This window comes from Cupressus sempervirens, chromosome 10 (genome assembly GCF_028749045.1).
Source record: "Cupressus sempervirens isolate cs-2001-9-10 chromosome 10, ASM2874904v1, whole genome shotgun sequence".
Taxonomy (NCBI): domain Eukaryota; kingdom Viridiplantae; phylum Streptophyta; class Pinopsida; order Cupressales; family Cupressaceae; genus Cupressus; species Cupressus sempervirens.
Window position 1 is genome coordinate 119,881,192 of NC_143127.1, and position 9,107 is coordinate 119,890,298.

Here is a 9,107-nt window from a genome sequence, read left to right on the forward strand (position 1 = left end):
AAGTATAGGGGGCAGATTACCTAGGTAGGCCTAGGTAAGATGGAGCATTGGAGGACCCATCTTGATGACCTGGACTCCATTGTAGGGCGACCTTGGTGAGAGACAGAGGATTGGGATGATGCTCCTAGAGAGCTAAGTTGGATGTTCTACTCGTGGCCACTGGTGGGCAAAACCATACAGATTATTGATAGGTTTTCTATCATGTCAGTGTGGAGATAGTACAACCAACAATAGGATGTATCTCAAGAGTACTATGCCTATGCAAGAGTAGCCTGGGACCTAACACATGGATGGCCAACAAGATTAGATCCTAGATGATCCATGATTGATGTGTGCAACCTAATTGACGCACAGTGGGATTACCTCCTCGAGGTATCAGATGCAAGGGTGATGCTAGCATATCAAGAATATTTCATTAGCCACCATGTCCCATGCTTCACAAATCCCCTAGGGATAGTAGCACAGGCTCCCTAATAGGCACCACAGTAGCAAGTACCCTAGTAGCAGGCACCCCAATAGCAAGTACCCCAGTGTATACTACCATAGGTGCAACAAAGGGTTAGACAGGTGTAGATTCCCCCACATTAGATGAGGTCAGATCTAGGTGTAGGTGGTAGCAGTGGGGAGTAGATTCGACGATAGAGGCTGAGGGTGGAGGAGTAGGCACCTGAGAAGCTGGATGAGGAGATGTAGGAGCAGCCTGTTACTGGACCACAGGATGCACAATGGCGATAGAGAGAGAAAATCCACCAAGCCTCTTGGTAGATTGGAGAGTTGTAGATACAGGTGGTAGTGAGAGATGCATGATTTATTGAGTGAGATTAGGAGATCCAGAGATTGCAAGAGCAGGCTTAGGTAGGCAAGCAGAGGGCAGAGATGCTCTAGGATGAGGTGAGATTGTAGATGGCCTAAGTGGCCTATTACTTTGTAGCTTACTCTATAGTTAAGCCTGATGAGGCTCAGTAGGTTCCTTGCTTCTCAAAGTATGCATGAGACTCTAGAGGTGCATGCCCACCAGCCAAACCAAATATGTTGCCTCCTCCTCCTCCTCCTCCAAGAGGTGATGGCACAGGATAGAGCTAGACATATGATACTCTTACCTCTGATTTTGATTTTGGCTATGTATTGATTGGTGTGCCAACACCATTTTGCATCATTTTTTGTACTAACACACTTGTCGAGATATATATGAGATTTTGAGCCGAGTAGCATTGTGTTCATGTCATTGTTAGTGTGTGTCTTTTTCTTTTAATATACATGAGATGCTTTTATGCTTGTGATTATGAGATGAAAAATATCATGTGATGAGTGCATGTTTGATGTGATGTAATTTGATTATGTAATGTAAATGACATGAGTGTATGAATGTAATGCATATTGAAATGAACTAACATCTCATGAAGTGTTATATGTTTTTTCTTGACAACAACAGGTATCCCCTCGAGGAGTGTGTGAATACAAAAAAAAGAACCAAACACTTGTGTAGTCATGGAGAATCCTGTTATGTTTGAAGAGATCCACAATCCCCCATCACAAAGGATGGGAATAGAATTGCAATTGAATCATGTGCTTATACAAGTGAAGTATGCAATGCAAGACTATGTTAAATGCAACCCTAGGTCTAGTTACCAAGCCTTGACCATTTATCATCACTAAGCATAGAAAAAAATCCTATATGTCCTATAATTCCCACTAACATTGCAATCATGGAAATATGAATAGGTCACATTGTTATATATTTGTTGAGATTAAATGTAAGCATTCGAAGCACAAGAAGCTAGAATAACCAAAACATTTGTCCCTTTTATTGTAGCAAGTTAACATAAGCATCCAAACATAAATGTTAGGATGACCAAAATGTTGCTTGCATGGAAAACACACCAAACATGTGAGAGATCCATCTTATGCTAAGTATTCAGTAAGTATTTTTTCCATAACAACCCTTGTGTTCATAACCTGAGACAAAAGTGTGCTAGGTATACTCGCAGTGACCCATATGTTCACTTAGCAGGATGAGTATTAGTATTTAATGTAGCATGAAGAGTTCAATCCAATAGACAAGAAGAAGAGCCAATGTTATTGATGTATTCGTATAAAAGGAGTTGAGGTACACCCGGCCATCCAATGCGAGATGGAGGCTCTTATAGTGGACACCCCTCTTATAGGAATATGTCAGCTTATTGGAACTAAATCACAAACAAACAAAAAAAGAAAAGACCATGCCCCTAGTCATCACTTCTCTAGTTCGAAATGACATCATTGAGTTGCTCAAGGAGACATGATGAAAGCAAAAAACAAAACAATCAAGGAAAATGCTCAGCATATCCAGACAAGTATGTCATTTTGAGTTCAATGTTTTTCATGAAATTGATGTCAAATGTCAATGTCCAAAACATGGATGAAAGAAATATCTTTAGGAGGGTGACAATAGTGGGCAGACACAACTAGAATGACTGGTGACTGAGGTCAAGGAGGAATCTTCAAGTTGAAGAACCTAAGAAGACCTAGTGACCATAGACAGACACAACCAGAATGATTGGTGACTGACACAAAAGAGAGATCGTCCATATAGGAATCTCAAAATGTGACCCAAGCAACAGTAGGCAGACATAGCTGAAACAACCAGTGAGTTTTGTGAAAGAGATTCTATGAGGAGAATCTCAAAAAGAGTGACACTAGCAATAGTAGGCAGACAGTCAGAATGATTGTGTCTATGGGAAAAGAGATTCTATGAGGAGAATCTCAAAAAGAGGGACACTAATGACAAGAGGTAGACATAGCCAGAATGACTGGTGACTATCGCAAAAGAGATTCTATGAGGAGAATCTCGAAAAGAGTGACACTGGTGACAGAAGGAAAACATAGCCAAAATGATTGGTGATTTTCACAAAAGAGATTCTATGACACTAAAGGGGAATTTCCCCAAGTTGTGACAAGACTCAATCCATGGATACATGAGCAAAAAGTAGGAAAAGTAGTAAAGCAACTATACAGGAAGCAAGAAGGTGCACTGCAAGATGGAGCATTGGGAACAAGAGACGTTGTTTACCAGGTTTTCACCTTCTTGGAAAAGCTTTCATTTTTTTGCTACCATGATGCCTGTTTCCAAGTTTTCACCAATGGCACTTTTCTTGTTTTTAAATTTTTTTTGTATTTTTCTCTTTTTTGATTTTTTTTTTGTATTTTTTGGATTTTTCAATTTTTTTTGGTGTTACCAAGGTGCCTATTGCTAGGTTTTCACTAGGGTAACCATTTTTTTAGGAATTTTTTAGATTTTTAGAATTTTTTCAAGACATTTTCAAAATTTTAGAACTTTTTTAGAGATTACTAGCTCTCAAGATGGATTGCCTTGATTTTGTTCTAGTGTCTAGCAAGGTGTAGGACAAGATGTAGTAGCAAGCTGGTGGATAAGTGGAGATGGATAGGCAAGGAGTATGTAGTGAATGTTACCCTCAAGGAAAGCCTTCGCAAGATTACCCAAGCTAGACAAAAAGATATAACAATATAAGCTCATGGTGTAATGAAGGGTGTCACGTAAGTAATCCAAGAGAATGACCATGTCAAGAGATTGCTAAGAACTAATTTTTCTTCTTTCTTTCATTGATCAAGACCAAAGGGTTAAGTGAATAGGATAGAAAAGTTTATTATAGAGGTTATGAGTGAATGAATTTGGGGATGAGGACATCTGAAGGATAAGCAAGATCATGATAGGATGTCATGGATGGAAGAATTATGCATGACACCTGTTTACTAGGTTTTCATCATGGTATTTATCCAAGGTGCCACAAGAAGTGGTTTTCACCATAGGATGGATTTATTTTTCTTTACTTTTGCTACCAAGGCACTTGTTTCTAGGTTTTCACTGAGGTACTACTTTTTTCTTTTTTTTGTCTTTTTATAGTGTTTGGAAAAAATTCAAGCCTTTCTCAAGTTAGATAGCATGCCTATAACAAAGATAAGTTATGATAAGCCAAGGCCATAGCAAGGTATACTCAAATATGTTAATAAGGTAATGGAAGGGAGATAGTTGAAAAGATATATGGAGGATAAGGTTTTAGACCATGGATGAGATAAATGGGATATAAGGATAAAAAGTGGAGTGGATAGGGTATTGAAAGGGACACACAAGGGGAGAAGAAAAAGTGGGCAAGAGCAACATTGACACGCACCTTGAAGGGTAGTGGAATGATGGAGGAAATATGGATGAGATAGTATGACATTTAGATGAATGAGGTGTGGAATAATTTTGAATGAAGGTGGAGTATAAGGTTTTGAAATCTTTTTAGGAATATGTTGGGAAGAAGATGGGGTGGAAGCCTTTGGAAGCTTAAATGTCAACTTTAATTTTTTTTCAATATTCAAGTCCTTTAAAAGAGAATTGGGAATCCATATAGCTTTTAATTTTTCATTAGATGCTTTGGAATGCATTTCTTCAATAACAAATTTAAGAACCCACACTTTCCTTGATTGAGCTCTTTGAATAGTGGACCTTTGCGGTCTCTTTTGTGTATTTTCCTTCTTGACATTCACATGTTGATTAGAGGAGACATAGTGAACTATTGAGGATGCATCCATGCACTTGTGTTTGACTTGATCATCCAAATTGCTTCCAAAGGATTTCAGACCTATGGATGAATGAGGCCAATATGACTAGTTTAGATGGAAAGGTTAATGTGAAGAGTTCAAGTATGTGTATCTTTGTTGATCTTGGGGTAGGGTAGGAAGAACATGTAATGAGATAAGAGTGGAAGTAGGAGATAGAGGAACATAAGGTCCCAATATGGATGGAAGGTTTGAAGGTTTTAGCTTAGATGGATAGAGACCAAGGATAGATTTAGAAAATGTGAATGGACCATGAGTAGGGATATCAACATTTTTAGAGTGAGCAACATGACCAATTCCATCAATAGATTTATGAGTAAGTGTTATAGGATCAATTCCTTTGACAAGAGTATTTAAAGCTTGAGCATAGTTTGGAAGTGAATGGAACGAGGTAGAACAAGAGGGTGAGGGAACACTTTTCTCTTCAAAAGGAATTTTAGGTATCATAGGAAAATTATCCTTCTCTTGGTCTTTAATAATCTCCTTAGGGGTGGTGGAAGAAATATCTTGATCTTGCTTAGTAGAGGTGAATGATATGGAAAATGGAGGACTATCTAGCTCTTGAGATGGAGGGATGACATCTTGAGGGATGTGTGGGTTCTTGATCTTGATCTTTAATTTTTTTTAAATCCTCTTGACATGGATACGCTTCTAAGGACAAGGTAGAAAGTGGACTTTTCATGGTAGGCTCTTGAAGAGATAGTGAAGGGCTAGTTGTAGTGGGAATAATAGGAGTAGTAGCACATGAGGGTTTTGGATCTTTAGTTTTACTAGTATGGGAGAGGTTTGTAGCTAATTCAATATTAGCTTGGGTTTCTTTTAGAGGCAGCCCTTGAAGGTACATATGGTCAATAGAAAATAATTAGGTTCTTTTTTTGGTGGAGGTATGTTGGAAAGCTTAGACACTTTAGAAGGTGGTTGTATGTTGGAAGAGATAAGTTTCACATTTTAACCATTACTAGACTTGGTTTTATGATGTTGATCCTTCTTTATAGTATTATCTGTAGTAGATGAGAGCTTAGATTTTTGAATTATGTCATTGTCAAAGAGATCTTCGATCTTGTTTTTCAGCTCCTTGCAATGTGAAGTTTTATGTAAATTATGTCTATGATAAGCACAATAGTTACTCATAAAGGTAACTCCTACCAAAGTGACCTTAGGTAACACAAAGAGTTTCTTTTGAAGAAGTTCTTCCAAAGTTGATTCATAAGATCTTCCCAAAGGGGTGAAATCACACTTTGGTTTAGGTTCCCAAGGTTTTTCTTCAAAGATATTTCTAGATTTCTTGGGTGTTTGTGAAGTGTTCTCAGATATCTTGGATTCAAGATCACGAGAATTTGAATTTTGGTTGTCATAGGAGGAAGGGAAATTTTCTCTCAAGGATAATTTGTTCAATGATGTTTCATCTTCCTCCTTCAATCTTTGAAGTTGAGCACTCATTGATTGGATTTGTTGCTTCATGTTTGCAATAAGTAGCTTTTCTTCCTCATTAGGAATATTTGATTTAGTGCATTTTTTGTTAGCCATTTTGATGTACTATGTTCCAAGTAGTGACAACCAAGTTTTAGAACATAAGTCAAGTTGCCACAGTCATAGACAATGGTGAAAAGAAAAAGCTTACACAAGGACCAAACTAGAATGTAGTCACAAAAAGGAAAGATAAGAGTGTTGTATACTAAGGCATGAATAGTTTGATTTGAAGGGTAGAGCAACCAAAGATTATGACTATCGTAACATAGAGTATGAAAAGCACTAAAGAACGAGAATCAAGACAACTAAAAGATGAGACTAGTCAAAGTAAAGGTCACAAATCTTTAGCTAAGAAAAATGCCATTGTTTGGGACTATTTTCAGATAGAGAAGCAATAAACTGATGCAGGAAATAGACTTGGTATAGAGTACAAATAGCTCTAACAAACCAACTTGATAGTTTAGACTCAAGATCTCATGTGAATATCCTCTAAGAGGTATGCGAGGAAGTACATAAGGCCGTGCGAAGACTCAAAATAGCATAAAAATCTTGTACAAGGATGTGCTCTAGGCTGCATGAAGAAGTGCAAAGTTTGCAATAAAATAAAGACATTGAGGCAAGATCTCGCACGAGGATGTACAACTATTCATGCAAGAACCTCGACAGAGCCATGCGAAGAAGTGACAGGACAAAAGGATCTCGTGCAAAGTCTTGCAAAAACTATGTGCAAAATTTAGGACCAGACTGACAATAGGTTTGGATTTCAAAGAGATTTCTAAAAAGTTTAGATTGTTTTGGACAGATTTACTAGATAGATTGCAAGTTTATTTGACAGATAATAGATAGATTGTAAGGTTGATTTCTAGATTTTTGAAAGTGATGTTGGGTTTCAAAGCAAGACAAACTATTTTCAATAGCACACAGGAAGAAGGCAGTAGTCAAATACAATCCAACTGAGGGAAAAGCAACTCAGAGGGACAAGGGAGTCTTGACCTTGAGTTTGTTTAAGTAGGTTTGGACATGTTTAGGACTCGATAAAAAACATGCTTTATCCCTAGAAATAGAAAATGGTAGAGAAGGCCAAACCTTTGTCCCACAACTTATTCACATGCGTGCACCTCACACAGCCACATCACCCCCTAGAGGGCACCCATGTTTTTGGTGTATTCAAAGGACTCAATAGTATATGTTGAATGAACACCCTTGTGGTAGGGGACAAGCACATATACCATCTTCCAACATCCAGTAGCATGTCTATGGTGAATTCTACAATAGAGATTCTTCCCCCTCCTTGCACAAAGATTATGCCTCCTTTTGGAGGTGAACCATGTAGCTTCTAACTAAGAGGTTTTTACTTGGCTTCCGTTTGTATTAATTCTTGGTGGCTCCACAAGTGGAGTTGAGACCAGCAACCCACACCAGAATTTGAGAGTGCACACACTTGCTTAGCAAGATTGGGGTCAACATCGACTAGTGCAACTGACAAAGCTTCCCCTTGATAAGTGATATCAAGAATCAAGGGAAAGAAATTAATCTGGCTTTGGAGTCTTTCACTCTACAAAGCAGCTTGATTATACTAAGTTGGAATCTTTGACAAAAGGACTATGCTCACTTGGGTCATTCCCGGAGGTTGGATCACTCTAATAGTCCCTCTAAAGGATTGACTCAGACTACTGGTCTGGTTTTAAGGGTCCAATTTTTTGATTTCCCTCAAGGGGAAAGAGCATAATTCTCTACCTTATCACCTCGCCCAAACATGTAAAACATGTTAATTATTGACTTAGCTTAATCAATCTAGGCTTGTCCTTTCTCAAGATTTTAATCCCTTAAAAGGAAATCATCATAGCTTCATAGAAAATGATTCGTACTAGAGAACCACTAAGCTACTTGCCTCCTTTGGAATGCCATCTTTTAGAAGCATCCAGGTTTATAATTCACCCTTGGTCATGACCTCCAAGTGGTGAAGAGCATAATCCCCTATTCTTCTATCTTGCACCCTAAGAAGTCCATAAGCCCTAATTAGACTATGTTTATAAAATAGGAAAGAAGACACATTGTTTTGTGGGTTTTAATGTTTTCTTCAACAATCATCCTTCAAACAAACAGTCAGTTCATGTTTGAATAGTTTGTATAAGGAATCTTCTTCAAACATCCTGCAGACAACTGTTAAGCTGCAGAAAACCAAAAAAATGGAACAATAATGCTTTAGAGAAAAACACGTAAGTAAAAGATAATGAACAAAATGCTGAAAAATAACAAAATTAACCTTGCTATTTTAGAACTTTGTGCAAAATCTTGCACAGGACCGCGTGAGATCTTTCACTGACTCGCATGAGAAAATGAGGTTTCGTGTGAAGACTTGCGTAATAAGGCACTTTTTCATGTGAGAAAGTGTAGAGATTTGGGCGAGATCCTCAAATCTTTGTGCAAGAAGGAAATTTCTCACGTGATAATTTGGGAAACTATATGGAACAATATAGATAGAATAATAAAAATGAAAAAAAATTAAATAAATGAGGCCAGAAAACTATTTTTCTCGGCCCCACGATGGGCACTATAAATGTATACATGAATTTGTGGGCCTTTGAACCTCACACACACTTCAACATGGTCATTACCTACATAATCATCCTAGAATGAACATGGGATAGTTCATCCAAGAGGTCTGACATTGCAACCCATTGCCTTCTAACTAGAAGGATTTTGCCTATTTATTCTCTCATAATCAAGATGCAGGCAACCAAACCATTATAGAATGAAGGATTTAAATACAATTAAATCTATATGATATGCAAGTAATCTAGATGAGATATACACTTAATCTAATAGCATATAAAATAAAGTAGACTATATGTATGCATATTAAAGCTATATGATCTTTAAATCTAAATATTGAAAAGCTTATGAGAATAATGAGCTAATGAGTGCACAATTCAACAGAGATTCAATGCAAATTCAATTCAACCTTTGTAATGAGGAATTAGGAGTCTCTTAAATAGAATTCCTAGAATCCATCAATGGATGAGATCCACTCA